Raw genomic sequence first — 25,022 nt, 5'->3', positions numbered from 1 at the left:
CAAGATAAATCTCCTCAATAGTACAGGGGACAAGGTTTCACCCACAACTTTTCTTCTAGGTGCCCTCAAATTAACTGATGAAGTGAAATTGTTGTTTTTCAAATATTCTGTAACTCAGAGGGAGGGGAGAGGGTTCCTTGTCTTACAAACTACTTTTGATTCTCTTCAATGCCTCAGATATTTTCTTGGTCACAGCAGTCAGCTTTTTACAGGTGAATTGTTTTCTGGATTCTGTTGATGTTTGCAGTGAATTATGTTCCGACCACCAGTAGCAACAGCAGGAGATGCATTACTTGACTTCATAAAAATCAAGTCTAAAACAACAAATATCCCATAACAAATTAGCTGCATCATTGAGAGTGGATTTATGTGGCTGTTGTTTGGAAGCAGGGTTTTTGCTTTTATGACTTTTTCAGGGTAGTGATTAAAATGAGACCGTTAGACAACTGTTGCGGGTATTTTATCCCTGCTTTCATAACTGTCTCACTCTAGTTCCTTTTCTTTCTATAGTTAAAAGCCCCCTCTTATGGTCTATGGAAAGAGGGAGTATAAAAGGGCAGTTGTAGAATAAATTAGTGTTATATAAAGAACAATTCACCTACAGCAAGAAATAATCACAGCCTTAAGCATCAGTTTATTTTCAGAAACAACATGCTTGTGACATGCAAGCAAAGCATACAAGACATTTGGCTCACTGGGCTGCTTCTGTTGGCTTGCTCTGGTCAGGATTTGGGCACTGCCAAAAGCTCAGGGTTGTTCCTGACTTTAGGGGCATGTAGGGCATGCCTGCACTGCTCTGGGGCTTTTAGAGCCTTTGAGTTGCAAAATAATCTCTGGTTAAAGCAAGGCCTTGTTGGTAAGGTTGCCTGAAGCTCTGGGAGCCCAGAATACCTGCCCGTGGAACATCCTGCCCAAGAAAAGAGGGTTCTGCTAGGACCATGCCTGTGACTCTGCAGAGTTTGTTCATACCCATCGCTTCTCATAGAAATGGCAGGATCTGGTGAGGTGGTTTTCTGGCATGAGTGTTTGGAAAATCTACTGTTGTCTCTGCCTTGGAGGGATAACTGCAAAAGAAAAGCCTGGGAGGCTGTTTGGTATCTTTGATAAGATGTTCCTATATAAAACCAAAATGTTATAATTCTATTGCTTGTTGATTTCCTGTCATGTGAAATGTTATTTTCTGTGGTGAATGAGAGAAACTCTTACACATTATCAGTCTTTAAGTTACTCTGCCCCAAGGCTTTAGTAATTTAACTTCATCCCCTTTCAAAGTGTGGGTTGTGGGGGGGGGTTGTTGTTGTTCTTTTTTTTTTCCCTTTTTTTTTTTTGTTCCTTCCCCCTCTCCTCTTTTTTTTTTAAACTTGAAACTTAAGGGAAACAAAAACCCCAAAAACCTTCCAAAATCTGCCCCCACTCCCTCAGGTGATGCTCTTCTGAAGTGTAAATGCTCAATTATGCAAAGATAAGAACATGAAAAACTTTGGAAAGCAAAAAGAGGTTACTTGATTAATGAGTAAAGCTGTGTTAATAATGGATTTCTAGTCTCCTGGCCAAACCAAAGAAGGGCTGGGGGAAGGGAAATAATCTAACCTAGATGGAAGTAGCACTTGCATAAAGGCAGAAGTAGCACCAGGGACTAAAAAGAAATGCAGGCAGCTGGGAATATTCCTTATTTCTAAGCTCTTCAATAATTATTTTTTTATTTTTTTTATTTTTCCTTGTCTCTTTCCATCTCTCTTGTGGCAAGAGGGATTCAGTGATAACACATGCATGCAAGGATTTGGTGCCATAGCTCTTAGGACAGAAGACTGGATAGGGACATCATACTTTCCTGCCAGGACAGGTGGAAGAGATCAGGGCTATTCTTCCTGTAGGAGCTGCAAACAGTTTTTGCACCAAATACTGTGCACAGTGTTAGGCTGAGCTCACCTGTATTGTTCCAGACAACGCATGCTGCAGGCTGCGGTTTGCCCAGTACAGGCGTTAAAAGGGAATATTTTGGAAGGTGTTATTTAGGGGACAAAAGATGTAAGGAAAAGATATCTTGGCCTTGATAATTTTGGCTCTTCTGTGCTGTTGACCACTCACTGAAGGCATGCTCCAGGGTATCCTTATATACAAAAACTTGTAAGAGCAAAAAAATTCAATGTGGCCACCCTAATCACTTCTGACTGCCTTTATAGCTACTGGGTTAATATAAGCATTTATTTTTAAGCTCCCCTCCACCCCAATTTTTTTTTTTTGCATGATCAAAACTCTGATATCAACTAGATACTGGAAATTAAACATATTTTCAATATAATATTACCTTAAATTTTTTTAGATAAACCTGGTAGGTAAGATGATTTCGGTCATGAAAAGCAACAACTTCTTTAGCGCAAGCTTGGTTACCCAATTTTGTAGTTTAGAGAACGCAAATCATTCTCTCAATGTGCAGGTATGAGATACTTCTGGAATCTGGTATTTGAGCTAGTACCATTTCCATGCTGTCAGCTTCAGGTCTGAGCAGATTAAGTATGCGGTATAATGCTGGGACACTAAGGTTGAAGAAAGAAGACTGTAACAAGAATTTATATGTTCTTGGTGCAAAGTGTCTCCTCCCTCCCTGGCTACGTTTTACGAATGGTTTTACTGTTTGCAGTGATTCGTTCTTGCTCAGCCTTCTGCCTTTCCATGTTTCTCTTCAAATTCTCTTTTGTTTTACATTGCAGAGTGTACAAACATCCCCTGTTATTTGTCTTTGTCTTAGATGTCCTGCATAACTTTGTTTTTTGATGCATAAATTATGTTTTGTTTCCTAGATGTCACTGGTGAAGGAGATTAATTGCAGAAAATCCATGATGCTCTTTTTTGAACCACAGATATCTGCAACTGCCTAGTTTTTTATGGCCAACTGTTTGTTTACTCATTATCAGCATGGTGTTCAATTTTATTTTTTTCAAACATCTTCTATTTAATTAAAAAGGACATGACATTTTCTAAGCTTTAGAAAACTGCACGTTATCCTAATGTAAAGCCATCCATGTTAAGGAGGCCTGTATTAAGGATGCCTTGTTTGTGTCCAGTTCAGCCACTGAAGCCTAACAACATTAAATTTAATACATGAGCTGTTTGAAATGCCATGCACATCATTTAATGTGTGCCTGCCCACAGACCCCACTATCCTATGGTGTGTTCTTCGTTCTGTGGGATCCCAGTCACTGGCTTTGCAGGTTTGAAATCCCTTAAGAGAGAAAATCGCCCCATGTCAGAGTTCTAATTGATTTTTAAATCAGTCTCTTGATGTGCGCAAGCTAACCACTCACTTCTCCAGGCAAAGGACCTGATGGTTATCACTTACTCAATTACATATTGCTGAGATTACACATAGTTAAGTGAAGTTGGTTTTGATTCTCAGGCCCAGAGAAACAAAGGTAATTGTAATTTGTAGCAGCCTGTTGACCATGATGCCCAGAGACTTCAGGTACAAAGATCTGCTCTGGACCGGAATTTCCTCAGGTGCTGCAGTGATGGAGACCAAGGGATTGAATGTGTCTGAAAATGTGCTGATAAACACAGAGCTCTCCAGATACTGGAATGGCTTTAGCCCTAAGTAATTCACAATAAATCTAAAATGCCAAAGGACTAGGTAGTTAAGACTCTTTAAACACATAATATTTAGGGTGTTTAATGCCTAAATAAATCAAACTTACTGTGTCTGTGTCCCTTCTGAGAATTGCTTTTGAGATAGCTTGGGAGCTCTGAAAAATATTGCCCTTCAAGCCTTGAGGTACTTGTGCTGGGGGTCTTGGTCTGGGCTTGGCTGAGCCCAGTGATAAGTCTGCTCTTTGTATTTTCCTTCCCTATTCCAGTAGCTGACAGCCCCACTGGCCTTCAAACCCTGTACCAAAGAACCTGATGGGCACCACTAAGTGCAGTTTGTGTTTGAATGCTTCATAGGTGATTGCATGCCTGGGACAGCTGTGCAGTGGGAGCTGCCTTCCAGTGGGAAGGGCTTGAAGCCTGCTACTTATGTCTTAGCAAAACATGAATAATATATAGGTGTCAACATATTTTTTTTCTTTTTTTATAAGCCAAGGTACAGTTGTGTTATATAGTTTCATATAAAGAGCTCTCACAAAACATTCAATGGCGGAATGTTAATGGGCTTTTATTGCTCTGCAAGGAAGGAACAGCAAGTCACAAAGGAGAAGTTTTGAAATGCTTAAAAATACTTGAACTAAACCAATGTTCAGTATTTATTGAACTTCAGACTGAAAAAGTAAAAGCCCCCTAATCCTGCTTTAGGTGTTCTCATATTTCTGTGAATTAGAAATACTACAGTACCTTTGGAAACATTTTTCAGTGGCAACAGAAAACTAAATTAAAATGTTATATGGAGGTGTCTTGTCTCATCAGTGCAATGGGAGTGAAGTTTAGAATAAAGTAAATGTTTTCATCTGTTCAAGTAGTCTGAATAATGCTCAGCCCTCTGAATTAATAGGCAGGAAGTCAATCAAATTACTTGGTTAACTTTTATAAACCTCAGAAAGCATGGCTTGAGTGGATAAAGAATGTCAGCAGAGCTTGAGTGGCATTTAATAACACACAATTAATTTGGAAATGTGTGTTTAAAGGGCAGTAAATGTACTGCATGCAACATAGTTCACTTTCCTGGAGCAGGTTTTTGTCTTTGGAGGAGACATAAAACTGAAGTTGTGGATAGTAGTAATGCTGCTTGGGCTTCTCTTGTGATTCCAGTATGCAATCTACTTGCATTTTTATGATAATGTCTGTTGGTTAAGACATTCTTCACTTCAATGAACTGCTGTTGCACCTCAGGATGCGATCAGCAATGTAGGGTTTTCATCTCATTTCTTGAACACTGTGATTCCTTGAGATACGTGATGCTATTTGTAGTCCCAGTGTGGTTGTTATTAGCTGTAATCATTTAATGAACTACGTAGTAGTCACCTGAAAGTATTGAAATGGAGGTTGATCAACAATAGTATAGTGGTGAACAAGAAAGTCAATGCAATTTGTTAAGATCAGTGAGGTGAAGATCTTGTAGATAAAAGGCCACTGGAATTTAGCTCGTTTGCCTATCTCCTCCCAGTAAGGTTTTAATTTTCTGATGCCCTTTTGTCATGACTGATAATATCTTGAGAGCAGGACTCTGGTGTGGCTTGACTGGTAAAGTAAAGCTGTATTATTGATTTCTCCCTTCTCTTGAAGGCTAGGGTGTGTTTCTGGTAACCTGAGGCATTTGAATAACTTTCAGCATCTGAACAGGCATCTAAGACCAGGGGCTGGGTTTGCCCTTAGGCCCCCTTTTCAACTTGCAAGACTAAGCCCTCAGTATGAGCTTTTAAATGAAGCTGGCAAAAGCTAATTTCTTGGACCTTTGCAGAGCCTGTATGCTCAGGATAGAGGTCAGGCTGCAGTATGTGTAGGTTCAGGATGGAAAGGTTTAGCAGCAGACCAGGTAAGCCTTCTGCTGCATGGGCTGAAGTAGCTGACCTTGCTACCTAGTGTCTGTCAGGTGTGAGGTAAAAATGCATAGCACCATGGAGCATCATGGTTTCCAATTAAGAGGTGAGGTCAGGATGAGGTGCTGTGAGTTTGCCTTTAGATTTTTATCTCCAGACAAAGCTGTCTGAAAAATATCAGAGGTTTTGTAGGTAATCTGTGAATAAGTGTTCTCTCTAGTTCTTTTGAGTTGGAAGGCTCTGAGGTTCGATTATCTTATACTTCGTCTCTAAGGGTGACTTATGCTAATCAACTTTTGGTTCTCTAAGATACGGTAAGAATTTTTTAATATTATTATACAATCTCTAAAGATTTTTTTTTATGGGACTAACTTTCAGATAGAAATGAATGCTAACTTACTAAATATTAGCCCATGAAAGTGTTATTAAGTCCACTGCTTGGTCATGAAGTCCTTGCTCATGTGCTATTTTCTGGATTCCAATAATAGCAACAAGAAGTATTCAGGCTTCATGTAGTGATTGGTTAATCAAGCCAGAAAATCAGTTTCAAGCTGCCGAAAGCATAGCCAAAATGGACCTTTGCTGTCTGAAATGCCAAGGAAGACTTCTGGGTCTTGAAGAAGAAATATGTGGGTACTGTGAGTGCATCAGAAGCAATACGTGAAGAAACTCCATATTGCTGTGAAGTAGGAAGAGTGACCAGACTGGTGCTGCCCAAGTTTGAAAAGTTCTGGTTTGTGCCATGCAGTTTCTTTTCTATAGTGAATCTCCTCAACTCTTTACACAGTATCATATCAGTGCACTTGACATCTTTTTGATTTCATCCTGTATCAATTCAGGGTACTTTAAGTTGCACTTATCCCGGGCTTGTACTCTGAACCAGACTGAATAAACTGACTATAGTCTTGCACAGCTTCAAGCATGTGAGTGGATCCAGTTAGAAGACTTCAAGATATTCTTGTTTAGATCTAGGTTAATTTCACTCTTGATTAAGTGTAGACAGTAAAAAGACTGACAGAAAGACTTTGTAAATTAAAAACTGAGCATTGCAACTCTGCATAGGTATGGACCCCTGAGATGTGTAAAAGGTGGTGTTGCACTGTTTCTTTATCTGGGTCTGGTTAGTCCATTTGCTGTTGTTTGGCATTGGAAGTGAAGTTCCCCTGGAGTTTTAAACCATTCTAAACCATTTCTTAACTTACCTAAAGATAGTTTAGAGCAATCTAATACCAGCATGAGCTAATGCTGGTCTGGAGCAGGGAACAGTGGGCTCGAACAGCACAGGACAAGAGCAGGAAACTTTAACAAAGACAGTGAGAAGGAGGAGATGACCCTGGATGTGTAACATGAGGAAAAAAAAGAATAAAAACTGGCTCAGATTCTGGAAGAAGTCTTCCTCCTATGAAATTAGTTCAGGATTGCTTATCACTTGTGGTTTGCTGCTCTCCAACTGAGGTAACTTCCAGGCTTGTCCCTTCTGATAGGTTTCTCTTGTTGGGAGACAATGGTGGGGAGCTGCACTAGGAGCTGCTGGCACAGGCTGAGTTTTCAGTTCCTTGTCTTGGGTTGTTGTGTGACTCAGGGCAGGGTGAAAGTGGCAGAGGGTATTGGTTGAGTGAGAATGATATTGCTTGATTACCCAGGTTTGGAGATTGGGGTGCTTGGCTCTCTTTTTGAGCTTCTTCTCTGGAGTCTGAGGAAATCTGAGGCTGAACCAAATGTTTCAATTTCTACGTTAAAAGCACCGTCAGGAATAAAAAAGGGCTGTGAATGAAGAAATGTAGTAGGGATGGCAAAGGATAAATGAAACTGGGGTGGGAACACTGAAGCCAAGAGCATTGGCAATTAGGGATTGAGTGGCATAAGGCAGGTAAAGAAAAATATTACTAAACTGAAATACTTCAGAATTTTTTAGAAGGGCGGGGAGGGAAAGGCATGTGTGGGGTACCTGATTGCATGACACTGCATCATACTCTGAAATCTGCCATCCCATTTAATAGGTCTAATTTTTCCCTCTTTGGCAGGTAGATCCTGAGTAAAACTATTATGCTGGAATTTTTAGGATTCCACTGGGTTTACAGTGGAGTTGGAAAACTCTAATTTGACGTGATGCCTAAGTTTTTTTTTTTTTAAATTAGACTGTTTTTTAAATGTAACTGTTGCACTTCGGGAGGACTGGCTGGAGTAAAGCATCATTGAGTCTGCTTCGTGTAATGGACTGGCTTGTAACACAAATTAATTGTATTCTTAAAGAAAACACTGTTATGCTTTGGCTAAGGTTGCACCGACACACATTGTAAACTCAGCAGCACTTCTGAACATAAAGCAGAAGTAAGTGTTTTCTTAGCTCTAATGATCATTGAGGCGATCTTTGGTTGTCACATTGCCTGTTCATATATTGTTTTTATGCTCCCACCATACAGAAACAGCAGCTAGGGGAAGTTTTTTTTTCATTTGACAAGCTGCGTTTTGCCTTTTTCCCTCTTGCTGTGAGGAATTATGTCTGGGGCTTAGAAACTACAACTGTTGTTTAGATATAGTACTAGGAATTTCAACTTTATCTCTGCAACTTTTGTATTGCTGTAATTTAATTGTTTAGGTATTGGTTCCACTTCAATTTAAATCCTTCACTCGGGGGCTTTACAACTTGTGTAGTTTCTAACCAAATTTTAGGTGAGAATACACTTTTTTAATTGAGATTACAAAGTGGTTTACAGGAGAAGCAGTTTAAGAAAAAAAATGTAGTTATTAAAACCAAAAATTAACTAAACTTGTCAGTTGCTTTCTTCTTCCTTCCAAAGTAGTTGAAATTAATGTTTGAAAATTAATCACCTGATATACACCATATGCTTGCTATCTTTCCAGTCAGTTGGATTAGCTTCTCTCTACCAATAAATTGGGCTGTAATTCAAACTGCATCATAACAGGTGAAAATATGTGGGACTTTTGTCTAGTTTTGGTTAGGTATGACACTGGAATTTCTTCAGACCTTATTTAAGAACCATGATTAGACCTTAGCAGTTAAACTTCTGAATTGTTACATTCATGGTAGCACACAAATGACTATGCTAAACGTGGAGAATGGAGGGGAAAACCAGGGTTCTGCAGATATTCACATCTGTTACAGGCTGGGCTGCAGGCTAATGTATAGAAGACAGGGAACAATGTAAAAAGGAAAAGTAATGATGTTAAAGGGTATATTTATATGTTGTGCACACTTAATATAAAGAGTATATAGCTGAATTAATATGCTTCAAAGAAGAGAATTTGTGCATAAGACGGGCTGAAAATGCTATACATGTTTTGGTCACTGTGCAGCAGTGCAAATTCACTTGCTCTCTTACACTTTTCCTCCCCAATTCCATGTAAGGCTTGAAGCATTGTAGAAATCAAGCCAGGTTTTGTGTAAGATGGGGAAACGTGCTCTACCGGCCAAAAGCGGGCCTGATCCTTCGCAGCAGGCAGAGGGGGATTGGCTGCCTCGTGGGCTGCGTAGGTGCTCCTTGAGGATGTACTTACATAACCTTCCCAAAAAATCAGGCCCTGACAGCTCCAGAGAAACTTGGCTCATCAGACTGCACGTATGCCACTTGAATTCGGAGGAGCTGCTACCTGCAAGCTGGCACCTCTTGCAATTACGTGAGCAGTGGTAAAATGCAGGCAGCGGATGAGGGCAGTGCCTCTGCTAGGGTTGCTGCCTGTCTCCCTCTGTGGGATGAAGCTGCCTGTGGCAGAAAGGCACTCGTAGTCTCTTCCAGACTGGTAGAGCTCCTGGGAGGAAAAGGCTAGGTTTGTCTTGTAGTCTCCTGGAATTGTGGCTGTAATTTTTTTTTTTTTCCTATATTTAATTTTATTTTTAAACTGCCCAAGTCACTTGGTGTGGTTTATGTAGCAGCCTCTTACCAGGCCTCCAGGGCTTTTTTTCTTCCCAAATGCTGCCTAGGCTGAAGGCAAGTGCAAAATCGTGTTCTCTAATTCCTGACTGCAGCGCTCAGGGCCAGATCTGCAAAGTGATTTAGTTTCTTCTAGCGTGCCTGAGAGCATTGCAAAACTGCCTTGGAGTCAGGCACCCTGCTCCATTGACTTCAGTGAGGATTAGATAAACTTACCTGCTTAAGTGCTTTGAAAGAGACATCTAACGTTTCTGAATGTCTAAGCAGCTTTGAAAATCCTGATCTTCTGCTTTTAATCTTTAGCTTCTAAGTGCTTCAATAGTCTGGCAATTCTCATTGTTCTGAATATACCCCAGGCTTATAAAACACACTAACTTTTCTTGTGCTGGTTATACACATGTCCATATAAAAGATTGTGCCATCGCTCTCTTTAAATCAAAACACAGTTTCTGTAAGAGTCCTAGATATCTTCTGCAGTTCCCATCTTTTCCATAAATAGTAGAAAATGCACTACTGTAAATGAACAATATTGCCTCAGACCCACCAGCTTTAAGATTGCTCCTGGGCTGCAATCTCCATTTTGCAATAGCTTTTGCTTTTCTTTGCTTCTGTACAGTTTGTAACTCCTGAGCCACTCATTCACTGTGTCTTTGGGTCCAGCTTCCTTCTGGTCTTCTCATCTTGCTTGTTCACCTTTACTCTTCTACTTCCATTGCCATCTTCCTAGAGTTTCCTTTCCTAGGTCTTTTTCAGTGATCCATTTGATCATGTTGGGCTTCCCAGTTGCCTCCTCTTGATGTCAACTCATATGATCCATGAACATAATTTTCCTGAAGTGGGATGGACTTTGCTTGGTGGACTGCTTTTTATTCCTTTGAAAGTTACTCCACACTTGCTCCTCCTTCAAAAGTATATTCAGTATATTCTAGAGCTTTCTGAAATTTTGTGCCAGATTTTTTCAATTGGAGATCTTTACTTTTGGCCAAACATCTTTGCTTCCTACTTAAAGACAGCCTTCCTCAAGTGATTATTGGAAATCTCTGTGGAACTATTACAAAAAATCTGCTTTTATTGTCCCTTTGGTCCCTGCTGATTCCCCTTCATCTCTCCGCAAAACTGAAGCACAAGTTTAGCACCCAGCCCAAGTTATGTGTCCCTGGGTGCCTACAGCTCCTTCCTGAAGGTGATTGCAACCAGCCTTTCCAAATGCCTTGTCTTGGCCCTGACAAGATGATTCTTGCCTGAGCAGATGGCAGAGAGCAGTGATCACCATCAGTGGTTTGCAGGGACCCTGTTGCCTTTGACTCTGGGGGGGTTCATGAGAAGGGAGGGGGTCATCTGGCAGTGATGTGGCTGAGGGTAGGAGAGGGAGGCACACTGGCTTTCTCCTTCCTCTCCTCATTGGAAAGATAACAGGGGTTTCTGCTTATGTTCCATAACCGGATCTCTAAAGACAACCTGCTGGGTCTTACCCCATATGTGGAGCAGGGTGAGGAGGGAAGTACTGCTTTGGGTGCCTTCTCACTCCCTGCTGTTTTACTGCTCTATTTATTAGTTCTAGGTATTCTTGTTATCCTTTATACCTTGGCCACACCTATGAGAATCCCTCAGCAGTCCAGCCTTCCTGATGTTTCACATCAATGGATTACACAGAGTCATGAGCTGTGTACTGCAAGGGAAGGATGGGGAAATCCATGTCGTTGGTTTTATTTGGTGGTTTGTTTTGTTTGGCTTTTTTTTCCTGTTGTAGTTATAGCTTTCCATTTTCATTTAAAAATCTCAAAACACCCTGACTGTCCTTGCAGGGGGCTGCTACTTCTACTCCTGCTCTTTCTATATTTGGAAGACTTTTTACAAAAGAAATAAATTATCTATAAAGTGTAAAAAATATTTGAGTTTTTCTATATAAATATTGATAATTACTTGCAGAGAAATCTCATAGTAAACACGGCTATCAGAAGTGAGGGAGGAGCCTCCCACTGATGTTTAAATGAATCACTATAGCAGCCAGAGGACCGTAAAAGTATGGGGTTGAATGTAAGCAAAGTTAAATGAAGATGCACCAGAAGGTAGACTCTTGTGCTGGCAGAATGCCTGGAACTTTTGAGGGATATTGAGGAATAGCCTAAGGCCCCAAACCTTGTGGCTTTCAAGGTTTACTTCTTCCTGTCTTACACTGCTTGTTTGTCTTTATTTTCTTTTTTAGAAAGTCTTTCAAGTAAAGTTCTGACTTGAGACCAGTACTTCTGGAAAGGGCAACTCAGCCATGAGGTTTGTTTGTTCATTTTGGGGTGGCTTGCTAGCATGTTTTTTTGTGTGTTTTTCCCTTTTGGCGAAGTGATGTTGTATCTTTGTCTAGTCATCCTTGTAATTTGTATGAACTCATATTCCCTTTCTTCTGTGCTGTCCAGCCCAAAGCACCCTTCTAGGTGTGTGTGCTTGCAGAAGACTGGAGTGATGCTGAAGACAGAGGAGGTCAGGTGTGAAATTTGGCAAACCTTGAGCACAGAACTTAAATCTTTGGATCCTCCAAATGTGCAGCAGCACTGGTGCTTTTTGGTTTTGTCCAGACATGGGGGTGAGGTGAGAACAGAGGCAGCTGACCTGGCTGCTAGGCTGTAAAGGGGCTTCACTGCAGTGTTCCCTATTGTTAGTGATACTGATGGAGAGGTTGCAGCCTGCTTGCCACCTCTGCCTTTGCTGCCAGCACCCTTGGCCTGGTGCTTGTGGTTTGTGGAGGCTCAAAAGGAATTTGAAGAGCTTGGGTAGCCTTTGTGTAGGGCAGAATATGCTGGAATGGGGTTTTCAACAATTTAAGACTTTTTTGTAATTGGGATCTCAAAGGCAAGTAACGCTCAGGTTTGGGGAAGCTATGAGGCTATGCCAAGCAGCGCAGTATGCATTAGCATGCCTTATCTGCATGCGTGAAAATGCCCCTTTGAACACAGGTTGCTCCTTGTTTCCCATATTTGTGGGGAAAAAAGGGTGTGAAATCTGAAGCATGTTCCAGGAAAAACAGTTGGCTCCTTTTACCTCAAGGCAATGCAAGGCTGGCCCCTTGCCACGCTTTGGACACTTTGTTCCCGTTTTCTCAGCTAGTCCATGCTTCCAAAGGTGGAGGGTGAGAAGGGGCTGGAGGAAGAAGCAGGGCAGGCAGCTGCACAGCAAGAAGGCCACTAAACTGGGCACAGGAGGGGCAATGTCACCAGCAATGACCTGGTTGGGCTGCATGCTGAAGGGCTCCACAAAGACCTAGAGAGCAGCCTGGAGTGCTCCTGGAAGCTTCTCCCCTGCCTTGCTGGGTGTAAAGGCACTTTGAGAGGCAGGTTTGGGCGTGCAGGGAAGCCTCTTCCACCTTTTATGATCGGTGCAGCTTGCAAGTAGAAGCTGTCATTTTTTCCCAGGGCGTGTAGAACCAGTTTCACTGGTCCAGCGTGCTGCGGAGCCAACAAGGTCTATCATGAAAGGGGCCGTGATGTATCTGCTGTTGGTGCTCTTGATTTGTGGGAAGGGTGTGGATGTGGAAGCTCAGAGGCTGTATGTACTGTCTTGGCCACCTGCAGAAACATCTATTTTTCTCAGAGACGTTGCCATACGGTCTTGCAGGGTTATTGGCCACTCACTAAGCACCATTTTGACTGGTGGTTAAGGAGCTGTTAGCCAAGCATGGCTTCCTAAGACTTCTAAGTTTACTACTATTGTTTTTCACCATTTACATTGTCATATTTAGGACTTCTAATGCCTCTGCTTCTCCAACAAATTACTTGGGGTGGTATTGCCAACTTTCCTGGGGTTTTTATAGAGATATATATATATATATTTTATCCTATGGCAATTTATATATATATATATTTTTTTTTTCCCCTGAAAGTGCAGGGTCTTAGGACATTCTAACTGGGGATCTTGGACTGCACAAAATATGGTTCCAGTTTTGGTGACTAAGAAAAGCTTTAATTTACTGATCAAAAATAAATTTATAAATAAGAGACGTTTCAGTTTCCATTCTAGTTTTCCTTAAATGCTTTCCTTGAACGAGTGACTTGTAATTATTTTAAATAATTAGCATTGGAAGTGCTGCAGTAGCCACTGCAAGCAATGCTTTTAAAATGGTTAGATCAGAAACTAGTCAAGATGGGTAATCCCCTCCTCACCGTGATGCTATGTGGGCAATGATGACTGCTTCTCTGGGCTCTGTTTCTGCAGATGTTTCCTTTGTGACAGTTCTGTGCATGGCAGTGCACAAAGGAAACCCACACAAATTTTTGCAGGATTCTGTCCTGCAAATTAATCTTCTATGCAAAGTCACCCTTGGAACTGAGCACTGAACTACTTAGGGCCTTGATCTCGTCAAGCCTTTGCTTGCAAATGGTTTTTACTTAGCTAATCTTTCTCAAGAAATCATTTTGAAAGCTCAGGACTTCAGTGCAGTCAAATAAAGCTGGTCTAGATCACAGGTTTGGTTTAGTAAGATTGCTGGCCATACAACTTATGGGAAACAGTTTCTTCACTATGCTGCTATCCACATCCTCTTTCCATTCCCTTCTGGTATCACTAACATGCTGGGTTTGCCAAGAGGAATTACTGGATATAGGCGCAACCCCGAAACTGAAGGGGGTGGCAGGAACCACCTTTGATTCAGAAGCAGAGTGTTGTGTTCAGTCAACAGCATTTGTCCTGTTAAATAAAAAAAAAAACAAAACACCCAAAACCAACCTGTCTTCCCTGCCTCCCCCCCAAAAAAACCAAAACCCAAAACACAAAAACAAACCCCAAAAAAACCCACAACAAAACACACAGGATTTTTGGAATAATTACAAAAATATGAAAACTTTAAAGTTTAGTGTGTGGATTTTCTTCCTTTTTTAAGAAAGGAAATGTAGGTGTGTTTTGACCTGCTGGAAGCAGTCCAGCTTGAGGACAAAACCTGGGATGGCTGTGTTCGCTTAAATTCACTCTCTTTTGGCTGGAAATTTTGAGCATGTCAGAAGGTTTAATTCCAAAATTCTTGTGAAAAAGAATGAATCTGTGTTTAAAAGAGAGCCGTGTATTTCCCAGCCCTGCAGAAAAAAAAAGCTGTTTCATTGGCATTTGCTAAAAAAAATATAAAAATATAAAAAAAAAAAAAAATGACTGACAACAGGGTTCTATGAATGTTTATGTACGTGTGAAAAGCGTGGAGTACCCTGCTCCTGCTCATACAGTTACACAAATGCATGTCTGCGTGTTTACATGCTTTATCACAGAACTAAGTAGTTAATAGTTCATACATAATCTGTATATAATACTGGAAAGTACTTTAGGAACAGCTTGAGAGGCATTTGTGAATTTATTCCCTTTTGCCTCCTCCATTCTCATCAGATGTATTTCTACCAGTCAATTGGACTTTGCATGGTAAGAATGGCATAGAGTAAAATCAATGGAAGATCCAAGCTTTTTTTGCCATGCAACCACTGCACTGTAAATCTGTCGGTGTCCTTGCTAAAACGATGAGACAACTCTTGCCCTGTACTGATGGGTGTTTTAAACTATCAGGATGCATGAAATATGTATTTTCTTTTTTTAATCACAATTAATTTTCTCCAGATAAGTACATTTCACAACAGCAGTCTGCCCCCAGAGCCTCCGCTGGGGTGTGCTCCTGGTTTTAGCCACAAGTGCATGCATAGGCTGCAGCACAGGATAATGTTGTTGTATGAGCACCGTGTTTGATAATACCTCAGAATTCGCACTGCAGTAAGCCTAGCTGTATGTTTTAGATCACAAATGTTTCTTGTTTGAGAGGCATTTTCCCATTTCTCTGGGGTGGTGTAGGTCTGTTGGCCTGCATAGGAGATAATGCCAGCACCGCTGATGTGTAGCATCTCACTGTTGAATGCCTCTGCTGTTCCATCCCTACTTGGTGGCTCATGTGCTGTTGCCTGTGCCCCTGCTGCAGTTGCTTCAACAGCATGATTCTGCTGGGATCAATATCCTGGCATCACAGGCAAACTTCCCTGTTGTGGCTGAGGGACCTGCATTAGCAGTAGCAAAAGCCACTTCTACCTCCTGCTCTCACTAACAGGGTTTGAACTCTGGCATAAACAGGGCCTTAAACATGGTGAAAACCCCATATTACCAGCTAGCCCCTTTGCTTGGTGTGGGGCTCCTGGAGAGCAGGAGCAGTGTCCCTAGGCTGAGGGCTGTGCCAGCCTCAGGGCTCCCACTGCTGGGATGTCTAAGATGCTAGCATGCCCCTGGGTGAACAGGAATGCAGAAGCCACATGGTTGATCTTCCTTCCCCCTAAGCCTGCATAACAAGATTGAAAAAGCATTTTAAAAAACTTGTTTTCTGTTCAAGAATTGGAGGCAGCTTACAGAAACTTGCCATTCAGTCTTAAATCTGTGCAAACCTGAAGAAATATTAGCCAGTTAAGTGTTTTAAAGCACATAAATATTTAATTGCTCCTCTAAGGATAGGCTGGTAGGGGAAGATGGAAAAAGTTTACCATATTCTTATTATTTTTGCCTGTAGGCAAAAGTCCAGCAAATCTTTCATGAGAGAGATAATTATGTGAGGATGGGACGGAGATGTGTTGTAGCACACATGAATGCTGACCTGGCTGCTCCCAGCAGCCGGTGGGGCTGCTGTGATGTTCAGAATTACATTTCCTTCCGGGAGGCTGGAGGAAGGGCTGAGAGATTGGGGTGGAGGCAGGAGGGGCTTCTTCAATTACAAACCCTCAATTTTCACATTGTTGAGCACTGAAGGAAATAGCTGATGCCAGTAAGAGATCAGAGACCAGTCTGGAGTCTCTGAGCATCTTCTCTCCCTCTCCATGCCAGAGCTTGCTGTTGCAAAACTCCTGATGGGAGGTGATGATATAATTTGCAGTCAGATAAGAATGTGCATATTTATGCAGGCTGTGGGAGGTGGGAGAAAGAGCCCTTGTGCGGGAAATGTAAGGTTATTTAAGAAACACAGTTTTTTGTCACTTTAATTGGACTTTTCATTGCAGATTTATTTTTAGCATTCACCAAGGGATTCCATGTGAATGAAGATTTTTCTTGATTTCTTGGGAGGGCAGGATGGTAGGAGAGCAGAGGAGAGTGAGGCTTTGGCAACATTTGCAGTACCTTGGTGATCTAAGCTAAAAGAAAGGGAATATAGCCTGACTCTATGAAGATGGGTAAGCGGGAAAAGGGGATGTGCAGAAAAGAAGTCATAAAAACCAAGAGGATGCAAAAAAATCTTTGCCTTGTCTTTAAATGTAGTGTTATGTTTTGGGGTTTGGTTTTTTTTTAGGTGTTTATTGTGTCTAAGTAGTAGACATGCCTGCCTGTGACTACAGAAACACACTTTGGATTACTTAAATTACAACAAAGGGGTCTGTTTTTATATGTAAAATTTGTGCCTGTATTTTTTGTGTGTGTGTGCGTGAGCCTTTTATTTCATTTAAAAGGAAGCCCTGTGAGGACTAGAAAAAGAGGAGGATACTCTCTCTTTATGAATACTAATAAGGAAATCAAGGGGGACAATGGCACTTCAAGTTTCATCTTTCTATTTCCTAGAGGCGCAAACTCTGCAAGTTGTCACCTTGGTGTATTCAGTGCCTCTTGAAGCACTAGACTCCTCTAGAGAGAATGTCAGCCCCAGCCCTGGGCAGTTTTGACAAACAGAGTATATATTGATACATGATAAAGTATGCTAGAAATCACCCCAGCGCTAAAGGCTACTATAGTTTTAATATCATCATTTGAATTAACAAGCATTCTGTGGAGAAATAATGAGCTTTCATTATTCAGAACATCATCCTTACCCCGGGAACTCAGAAACCATTAGCTCTTGAGAACTTAATGAAAAGATGATAAAGAATGTTTTAGATAAAAGTTTGAACGGGTGCACTTGGTAACTAAGGTAAAATATTAATGTTTCTCCCAGTGATGAATTGCTGTTGCTAAACTCGTGCTTGCTGAGGAGACAGAGGGGTGTGTAGGTGTTCCCATGGGCAGTGGCTGGGATGGAGAGCTGCTGCCCACATCCTTTGGAGAAAAAGGCAGGAGAAGGGGAAAAGCTGGGTATTTGTATCTCCCCATCTTCCCCTGCAGGTATTTTCCCAACATGGGACTGAAGCTAAAATCCTAATGCTGTTTCCTTTTTGGGATCCCCCTTTCTTATTCATTTATTTATTTTTATATATATATATTTTAATGATAGCCAATGCAATATAGCCATGAGAGAGTGGAAAGGGGTAGAATGAGCAAAAAGAACCACAGCAAAAAGTCCCTTCTTGAAGCTGCTGACCTGAGGCTTGATTTGGGCAGGTCTGAGGCGCTCAGGCCAAGCATGATTGCCATTTTGTGAAATTCCATATGGGTGGCTTGCTACATGTCTGCAATAAAAATCCCTGTTACAATAAACGAAGAAAGAAATATATAAAAGTTTAAATTTTATTGGGTGTAAAGCTCTTAAAGGACTGCTGTTCACAAAGAGTATAAAGATTGCTGACTCTCAGTGTATGTACCCCTACCGAAACGTGTTAGTCCTGCTGTTTTCTTTCTTTAACTGTAGCAATTTGCTTTCTTGCTGTTCTATAATCCTTGCACTTTACCAGCACCAAGGGCCTACAGCCTGCTTCCACCTGTGGGTGGCTGGGAGAGGTTGTCTATCCTTCTGATGCAGGTGGAGAGGTGGTATGGGGACCCCCAAGGCTCCGATTGCCATGGAAGGGTTTGTTCTCGCTAACGAATGTGAATGGGGGGAAGAGAAGGAAAACAAATGGGAATAAAATATCACATAAACTGTCTTAAGTCACAGTGTTTGCTGCTAACAGCTGCATTTAGGTAAATGCTGTTACCTCGAGAGGTGTTATCTTCTGGGGATCCTTATCATAATTTTGTTTTAAATCTGAACAGCTGTTGTTTAACTACCACAGACCACAATTTATCTACAGCTTGAGGCCATAAAGGTACCTTTATTACACTCTCTTTCCTTTTTTTTCCTTCCATTTGATTTAATTTCAGTGTGTCTGACACCAAAATGCTATATACAATTTGCATATTACAATATGCACACTGCAAATTCCATACACTGCTAAATGGGAAAATCGGAGCAGAATGGTAAATGGAGAAAGCTTGCAATGACAAATAAAAGAGGAAGATGAGCTCCCATGTTTCATTTACATGTAAAATATTCTGACAATAGCTGTTTCCCCAAGAACAAAGAGCTGGTTTTTCTAGGGTGACTGGTTTATGATGGCTGCAAGAAAAAAAAAAAAAGATTATTTTTGGCACTGGAACAGAAGCGTGCTTATCTGAATTGAGCCCTGGGGCTTGCCATATAATTGGAATAAAACTTAAGTCTTACTTAAGAAACTAACAAATATGGAAGCATGAACCATATCCAGAAGGAGCAGCCATGGTGTACTAGGATTGAAAATCACCTCTCTCCAGGCAAAGTCCTGTCTAAAAGTTGGAGTCCTGAAAAGGACTTCAGCAAAGCATAGTTTCGTATTGAGGCACCTGGTCTTTTGTAGCTGATCTCCAAAGTTTATTATGGGAAGCAGGGAGGAGAGGTGTTGCAGGTGTTGTGTGGTGAGCATGGGAAATGGTGGCTATTATAGGGGATCCTTCTAACCCTTACGTATCTAGGCCCAATGACTCAGATGGTGTCTTCCAACCCTAGGTTACTGCTTCCAGCCCTGAAAAAGAATCTGTATATATAGATCTAAGTTTCTCACTGCCCTGCAGCAGAAGATGTGTACGACTCTTTCCTGTACATCTCATTTCCCTAAGGAAAAGGGGTCTTTGCCTCCAGAGCTGTCAGTACAGCAGCTTTCAGCAGCACAAAAATTGTGATAAGAAATATCCCCAAATGTGAATCTGGAGTAAGAATTTGAATTTGGATAGGCCGTAACACTTAACCCAAATCTCTAGAGTTTTGCTTTATGTTAGTTTTTCTTCAAAATAAATAACAGTAATAACACCTGAATTAATTATACGTGTAATAGCTTGATGACAGAAAATACACCTCTCCACCTTTACTCCCTTGTTTCCTTCACCCTATACGTGACTGTGAAAACTATATGTGTCCCTGGGAGTGGGGTGATTTTGTTGAACTGTTTTTCTAAGTGCAGACTACATTAATCTGTTGACACTTAAAAAAAAATTATACCGTAACTCAGCTTCTCATTGACCTTTCATGCTCTAACATCCATCAAGTAATATGAGACTGTTTAGTTTGTTTTTTCAAGGACAGAAAACCACCTGGTGGGGGAGAAAGTGGGCTGAAATGTATGTGACCACATAATAACTACCCCTTGATGACATTCTCAGATGCTGTTGCTGATCAAACTACGTTTGTCTCCTTGAAAATGCTTAAAATCAGCATAGGTAGAGTGGGTGGGCTTTACTGTGATCCCAGAAGTCCCAAATTTCTTTTTATTCCTGAAATCTGTTTTAGCCAATTTAATCTCTCAGTTTAAGATACCCCATATCAGAAAACTAGAAGGAACTGAGATTTCTTTTTCCTCTTCCAGGAGGGGTAGCAGAAGGAGTTAGGAAAAACACACTTTAATGTAGTGGTAGACTTGTCAGCACAAAGTACTTGCATCCTCATAGATATTATGCAGTGCTTCGTGTCTTGCAAAAGAACAGTGGAGGGATTTACTGAAGTACGTGCAGGTATGAACCAGTGGCTAATGTCTCTTGTATAATATTACTCCTGAAAGTACAACTCCACAAAGAATACTGTCTAGAATTACAGGGCAAGAGCAAGTCAACAGTTAATTGGCTGTGCTGTAATTACTTCTAGATGCATAATGTGCAATACTTATAGGACTTGTAGAAGTGGCATACGAATTTCATAGTGGTCTCCTGGTATTTTATCATGTGCGGAGGATTTTGGTAGTCTGTGTAGATCTTGGGATTAATGGCACTGTTATAATTTGTTCCTGCTCTGCTGTTTTAAAAAGTGTGTAGTTTTTTGTCTTCTCCTCCCCCCCCCCCCCCTTTTTTTTTTTTTTTAAGTGAAGTCTGTCTTTCATTGTCCCATAAGCTAGAGGAAAAAAAATATGACAGATGCTGTTCAAAGGCTTTGTCATTCTTTGTTAGCATGGAAGTCATTCCACTTGTTTTTTGTTTGCTTGGAGTGGCTTACACTTCTGGTGGCATGCGGTAACCACACATAATGTGCTATGGTACCATAGCCCAGTGTTTTGCAGACCTAACAAGAGCACAGAAACTTTGTACAGAAGAACAGATGTGGTCTCTGAATTTCTGGTACCTGATTTTCCTGACCTTTAACCTTAGGGTGCATAAGATGTATTTTACTGAGTTTATGGAATTACCATTGTGGTCATACTGGGCAAAGATCTGAAATGCTGAAGAGCTGTGTGGGTGGCAATATGGATAAGTTCTTTAGAAACAAGGCCAGGCAGCAGTAAATTCTTGACCTGGCTGTGTCACATGGTTTCAGCAGTCCCCAGAGCTGTGGCTCTTTGGATGTTATCCAAGCCTCTGAAGTCAACCATCATCTTTCCCACTGCAGCTGTGAAAAGCCTTTGCAATTTGGTGGCACAACTGGCACATTTCAGGGCTGCTGAAATCACACTTGGGGAAGTTAGGGGGGACTTCTGTGCATGTGAGGTTTGTGCATATTTGGCTCACTCATCTTGTGTGATGTGGATACAGAAGTTATTGTGAAGCTTTATTATATGGACTTTGGAGTCCCCAAAATGTCATTTGGATTTTACTTTATTAAATATGGAAATCATGTCAAAGGTAAATGTCAAGGGGCTATAAAATTACCCTTCTTATCTCCTGTACATTTATCAGTTGATAAATGGAAAGAAGCTGCTGCCAAAATAACTGTGAATGAATAATTTATAAATGACTGATGCATCGTGTATGTTGTTTCAGGCAGAAAACAGTAGGACATCAATAATCAAAAGAAGTTGGATTAATTTAGCAGTATTTTGCAGTTAATATTTTTATCTAAATGCTGCAGTCTGGGCCTTTGTCATCATGAGATCCTTTTTTTTTGTCACTAAGGACTGATCCACAGATCACTGAAATCAATAGGAATCAGCTGTTTACTTCAGCAGGCTGTGATTCAAATTTATAATATGAATATATAGCTTTTTTCCTGCTTTCACAATGTTATGGATTTGAATTTCTTTAGCACTGTGTGCAGTACATGGAATAGAATTTGGTTCAGAAGCTTCCTCCCTCTGCACATCCCTGTGAGCTGCATGTCCCAGTCAAGAAATCTGGGTAACTCAATGGAACAAGGATGAGGGAAAAGTGGCTGCCAAAAGAAATATCTACCTAGTCTTATCTTTCAGATACTTCTTGTTTCTGTTCAAACAGGGAAAACTTCTTTCTTGCAACTTTGGTTTCGATGCAAAGCTGACTTTTTCTCAGCATGTATTTTTCACATGCCTACCGCCAAATAGATAACATTTTAAATATTTTCAGCGCTGGCTGTTGTGAATAAGGTTAACTACTGAAGAGGTGAGCTAGATTCTTTCTTCCTGTTCTTTTCCATGTGATTTAAATATGGCCCATTTTGCCCATCACATGACTAGAGCTGCCAGAGATTGCCTCAAGCTAGTTTATGGCTTTAACTAAAGGTCATTTTAGGGGGGGAAAAATCCCACGGAGCAGGGGGAGGAGACAAATGCATTTAAAAAAAAATACATTTAAAAGTAGCTATTAAGCATTCGTTCTGAAGAATACAAATGAAAGAGAGAAGCTGACATTATATTGGAATGGATCAGAGGAGAGAAATAAAAGCACCACCACTAATAATAAACTCTCTTCCTTCCTCCACACAGCACAATGCCTCACAAAAGAAAGGTGTGTAAAGCAATTGCCTGGATTTCGGGCTACAGCTTTCTCTACCTGACCTAGATATCTGGCTAGCAGCTCAACACTGCAGAAAATGCCCTACTGCAAAACTCCTATCCCACTGGCTGCTAATAAGAGCAATTCTCACGTAGCACTACATCCATCCCCACAATGTAATTGGTCTGGCTCTCCCAGCTAGCCGCCACTCCTCCTGAAGGCCCACACTGTGAAGAGAAATCCCAGACCTCCTGAGGGCTGAGGGGCTCCAAAGCTGTGCTATGTTATCAACAGCTACATGGTTAGCTAACTGCTGTGACTAAATAGAGATTGGGAAGCACTGCAGGCAAGGGATGAAAAGTGATGCCCTCCCATAGCACAATGCTGATATGCAGAATTGGCCAAAACAACGAAACTTCACAGACAGTGCAGCAGAAGGCATTGGCTCTCTTGTTTGGGCATTTTATTACCTGGAGCAAAATGTGCAGAGAAGGGAGATAATGAAGTAGTTGACTAATTCAGTGTGATCCAGCTGGCTAAGCCAGAGGGGCTGCAGAGCAGGAAAAGCTACAGAACTCACTGCTAGCCATTTTCCCTTGATACCTGTGAAGCCAAAACAAAGAAGTGCAGAGATCAAAAAGCAGAGCAATATCAATATCGGAAAAGGGGAGAGTCACAACAAAAGGGGAGGAGAAAACTCTAGGATTGCCCCCCCCTTCTGCTTTCTATCTAGTGGCAGGGGGAGAAGAGATGTTATTTTTGTTTGCCTGGTGCCAACTTGTAATCTGAGAAATCCACCAGATTCCCAAATGCTTAGAATCCTGTGTGCCACAATACTCAATGCTAGCTTATTTTATTTTTAATTTTATCTACTGTTTGTGCTTGGGGGGTAGGAAAGACAGGTTTTGCAATGTAGGCACATGCATGGTAGTGCCTTCAAAAATGCATATCCCCCCTTTTCTGCAGCCTAAAAGGCTAGATAAATGATACAATTCTTATCCAGAGGGAAATTAGAAAATGTAAAGTGTGTAAATTCCTCTCCCCAGCTCCTAGGCATTGCTGTGCTTTTGCTGCTGCCTGTATGGTATGGTTTTTGTTTGCCTTTTTTCCTCTGTCTATGCTGCTAAGTACACAAGACTCACTGCTCCCTCCATCTCTTCTCCTTTCCTGCCTGCTTCCTACAATCTTCCTACAGAGTGCAGAGCAATCCCAGCTGTACTAACAAGCTGTTCCCCAGATTAGAGTGTAATGTTTGTAAAAAGCTGGCAGTAAGTAAAAGGCAGTTACTATATGTAATTAAATATACAAGGCCAAACTTCGTACCTGATGTAACATTGATGTGATGCCTTGAAAAGAAATGGAGAAATACATACCTCCACCAAGGCTGAATTTAGCCCATGCTGCTCATCATGGCTGCCAGGGAGTGAATCACTGCTGACCAGTCTGCCTGCCAGCCACTGTTCATACCACTTATTTTAATAGGAGACAGGCAGACACTATGCATCATTCCGAGATGAGCATCACAAACACGCTTTGCAGGGAAGGAGACTACAGCAGACTGCCAGCACTCTTCCAGTGCCAATTACAGTGATGTTTAATCGTAAAAGCAGATTCATTAAAATGGGATCAGAGCCAAGGCGTTTGTGATTTGGAGGCTTGTGCTAACTTTTGATAGCCATCATCGGGGGCAGCTGATGTGACATCACCCTACAACTCTATGTGACTCGTATTTTTAATGGACCACATGCCTTCGCATGATAATTTTGCTGCTAGAGTTAGCTTGGCGTTAGCTCAAGAGACAAATGCCAGCAACCAAATCTGAAGATGTTGGGAGTTTGCAGTTGTCATGGAAATCAGGGGCGACTGCTGGTGCTTACCTCCTCTGTAAATGGAAGTCCACATTTGCTCCCTTCAGCTTGGAAGCTGACAAAAAGGGCTAGGTGAGATGGTCCCTCTCTCACAGCATCACTTTGAAGACAAAGGGGAAGCTCCTTTTGCGCTTATACATAAGATTTTCAGAAACATTTTTCTCTAGGAAAATACTCTTAACATTGGAAATATACACTTCCCTGTCACCTGGCCCAGTCTTTCCATGTGGTAGTTTTGTGACCAAAAAATGCCTGAAGAACACCTTGCAAAGGGTTCTCTTGGGTGTTAGCAGTGAAGGGACAAACATGAAGTGCTGACTTATGATCTGGCTCTGTTGTTGTGGTACAGTTGGGATTTCACTGTAGGCACTGTGAGGCACTCGGCTTATTTTGAATGGGAGCAGTCTGTGCTCTTCATGAGTTACATGGAGGTTACATGGTGTATGTCACCTAAACAAGAATATCCACATGATGCAGATTAGCAGCTGCTCATAAATAACTCATGAGTTCAAAGAGTCATTACAACCTGCCCAGGCCACCTCTTGTATCAATACAACTATCGATAATGGTGATGAAAATTATTCAGACAAAGCCTCTTAAGGCACTACTGGATTTAGCAGTGCAGGGAGAACAGGGAGGTACTTGTCCCTGGAGGAATGATAACCTGGAGCCATGTTGTGTTTAGGAAAAAAATAAAAGGCAAAAAGCTTGTACTGCTGCTGCTGACAAACTGGCCATGATGCTGACTGAAGAATATATATGTATGCATATGTGTCCATTACAGTATCTCTCTGTTGGTGTTGTCTGCTGTATTGTTACAGCTGATGAGCTATAACCTCATGAAGACATCATGGGTCAGAGTAGTGGCCTACTGGGATAGAGCTGCATGATCATCATGATCTCTCCTGTACTTTGAATGCTTGGCTTCAGCCTTCACATTATTCTGTTTAGGAATGTGATTGGGAATCATT

At 41.3% G+C, this 25,022-nt stretch overlaps 2 long non-coding RNA genes across 4 annotated transcripts in view; one reads left to right on the top strand and one right to left on the bottom strand.

Moving 5' to 3' along the window:
- LOC133266425 (uncharacterized) overlaps nucleotides 1-25,022 on the top strand; it is an 82,289-nt gene that overhangs the window by 6,653 nt on the left and 50,614 nt on the right. The window lies entirely within an intron of this gene.
- Nucleotides 16,416-23,980, bottom strand: LOC133266423 (uncharacterized). Its single transcript, XR_009742396.1, has 3 exons — nucleotides 23,507-23,980; nucleotides 22,654-22,786; nucleotides 16,416-16,488 (listed from the first exon to the last, which is right to left on the bottom strand). It is a non-coding gene; the product is annotated as an uncharacterized LOC133266423 (long non-coding RNA).

The sequence above is a fragment of the Pezoporus flaviventris genome, unplaced genomic scaffold (genome assembly GCF_033815535.1).
Source record: "Pezoporus flaviventris isolate CSIRO_AGI_PZ_B2104156 unplaced genomic scaffold, CSIRO_AGI_Pfla_v1 ptg000007l, whole genome shotgun sequence".
Classification (NCBI taxonomy): Eukaryota; Metazoa; Chordata; class Aves; order Psittaciformes; family Psittacidae; genus Pezoporus; species Pezoporus flaviventris.
The sequence above is the reverse complement of the archived record's forward strand: the minus strand, read 5'-3'. Positions and strand labels throughout refer to the sequence as shown.